Source organism: Anopheles darlingi, chromosome 2 (assembly GCF_943734745.1).
Source record: "Anopheles darlingi chromosome 2, idAnoDarlMG_H_01, whole genome shotgun sequence".
In the NCBI taxonomy this organism is placed as follows: domain Eukaryota; kingdom Metazoa; phylum Arthropoda; class Insecta; order Diptera; family Culicidae; genus Anopheles; species Anopheles darlingi.
Window position 1 is genome coordinate 85901902 of NC_064874.1, and position 2500 is coordinate 85904401.

The window sequence follows — 2500 nt, forward strand, 5'->3', positions numbered from 1 at the left end:
GTCGATACAACATACGCAACAACAATAACGCGCACAGTGCTTCTGATAGTCGCAGCAATAGTCGTTACTGGTTTATGTACTACTACGTCGATGTTGGGAAGGAAGAAATAGTCGATGCGTCGACCATCGAGTTAGTGAATCCCGTATGAGGATCTGCTTTTTGCGATGGCTTTGTAGGTTGAAAGTTAACCTTTTATCCACAATTAGGACTATGCCAGCAAAGGCGGAACAATGTGGCAACAGTTACACAACTCTACCTGTGTGTTATTGTTCGTGATGATGATGAAGTTGATGATGATGCGCTTAAACGTTCTAGAAGGAACGACGGCTCAAATCCGCATATGACGGAGTGGGAACCGGTACCATATTTAACGAAATAACAGTTGCTTTACATTGGTGCAGAGATAGCCTTCGATTTGATATCGGTTAAAGGGATTAGAAGTAAGAAATTATCTCTACATATACACCCGGAGTTGCGCAAATACCTACATTATATACAAAGCATTAGGCAGTAAGTAAGCAAAATTTAATGTAGAACAAATCGAAAACTGAAGAACGTACGAGAGAAGGCGAAAGAGGAAGCAAGTTGAATTCGATGTCACATTGAACAAGAAGGAAGACGGACAATTATCGGATTATCAGATGTTATTTTGTTTTTTACTGTTTCATTTTCATAAACATAGAAAACGTATACATATGAATAAAGTTATTCCAAAAACTAATGTCTTGGATTTGAACTCGTATAATTTTTTCAACCAATAAACTTAATACTTACCATGTCGGTTTGACTTTTGGCAGAAAAAGAATACCCGATTTTGGAACAAAATCCATTATGCTGACAACCATCGAGTTGTCATGGAAAGAATTGATGTTACTACCGAACCGTATCCTGGGCCTTCTTTATTCTACATCATTTATTTCAGACGTTGGCATCCATTACAGTGTATTTCTCTTTGGGGCTTCCTTTCTCTTTTTATGGTAATTATATTAGTTTCCTCGTATTTCAAGTATTGTTGGATTGCAAGAATGATTTTTTAATAGATTTTCCTTTCTCTCCTATAACGATCAAGCTCGGAAGTTTGGATGACTATATATCTGTGTGTTTTTGTGTGTGTTCGTCGATAGGTTTCGGCTGCCTCCGGTCTAGGAATAGGGGTTTCTTAGCAGTGATTGTTTCTTCGTAATTGTACCACATATTTATCTTATTGTATGAATCTCCGATTCTCGACGAGAGAATAGTAATTTCGGTGATCTCGCAACGCAACATCTCGATGGTCAGACGAGGCAGACATTGCCAAAAGAGAGTGAGATCGTTTGAGGGCAAAACACATGAGGCAGCCTCGCAGACACCATAGTAGGCGAACATGGAGTCGAAACCCCCGTAGATGATATTAGTGCAAGTGATGATGAACTTAACAATCGAAAGGGATATCGCGTCCTAATTAATCATAAAGTGCAAAGCGTGATCCAAGTTCGGTTTGCACGGTGTGATTAACCTTTAGAAACCAATCTCAATAATGGCTTCGGTATTCCAACGTGAAGGATCCGATTTGAATGATTTCATTTATTTCTAAAGATTTTGATATTCAGGGACGGTTTTGAAATTGTTCTATCAAAGGTATGATACCAATCGGCTGTCAATCGTAAAATCTAGTGTCTTCTTCCTCGAATAATCGAAGCATATTTTTTTGTTTTGTACAAACACACTTACCCTCCCTCATTCTCTGTTTGGTTCCAAAGCTCTACGAAATGCGAAACATACCCAAATTGTAACGAGGAAGCATTTAAGAACAGATTATGCGGAAAACTACTCAGACCACAAAAGGGAGTGAAGAACTAACGATATGAAATGGTATCGCACATGAATAAAGGAATGCCAAAGACTTTTTGCTTTTCCCATATTCCCTTTTTGGTTGAATGCGATAAGTGATTCGATTGATTGATTAGAGCGTACGTGAGATATCGGATTAGCAATAACGGTCTTAAGTTTTATAGCTTGAATTTTAAACCATTTTTCTTTCTCAAATTTGGCCGCTTCAATTCAGGTGTGTAGCTCGTAGTTGGATGAAATGAACATCTTTCGCTTTTCTTGGATGGGAGTTTTGTGTGAGTTTCGCATCTCTGTGAGCATTACAGTATTATTAGTCCTATCATTGGTGGTTCTTAGGGCGAAAGGGAGTGTGAGTGTGTGTTTTTTTTCTCTTTCTCGATATATTCCATATTCTTCGTTATCTCTTACTTCCTTAGGAGTTGAAACATAAAACTGATATTTCTTTTCTTAAGCATCTAGCCTTCGTTTCTCATCTAGCTCGATTTCATCGTCGTAGAACTGTCTCCATCATTGTTAATTGATATACTAATCTCTTGTATCGTCATCGATTGGTTTGTCGCTGGCTGCCACCATTCGCATCTTATTATTTATAAAAATGCGTTCCTCACTTGCCTTTGCATTTCAAGCGTAATATTACGCTGCAGCATCCATCCTCGCTACCTTCACGCG

The 2500-nt window shown here is 38.5% G+C and overlaps 2 protein-coding genes across 2 annotated transcripts in view; both read left to right on the top strand.

Moving 5' to 3' along the window:
• LOC125951356 (mitochondrial carrier protein Rim2) overlaps positions 1 to 722 on the top strand; it is a 14708-nt gene extending 13986 nt beyond the window's left edge. Inside the window, exon 6 of the mRNA XM_049680146.1 lies at positions 1 to 722. This exon is cut by the window's left edge and continues 2484 nt beyond it. The gene's annotated coding sequence lies outside the window, so the exon portion shown is untranslated.
• LOC125951368 (V-type proton ATPase 21 kDa proteolipid subunit c'') overlaps positions 1 to 2500 on the top strand; it is a 99118-nt gene that overhangs the window by 15849 nt on the left and 80769 nt on the right. The window lies entirely within an intron of this gene.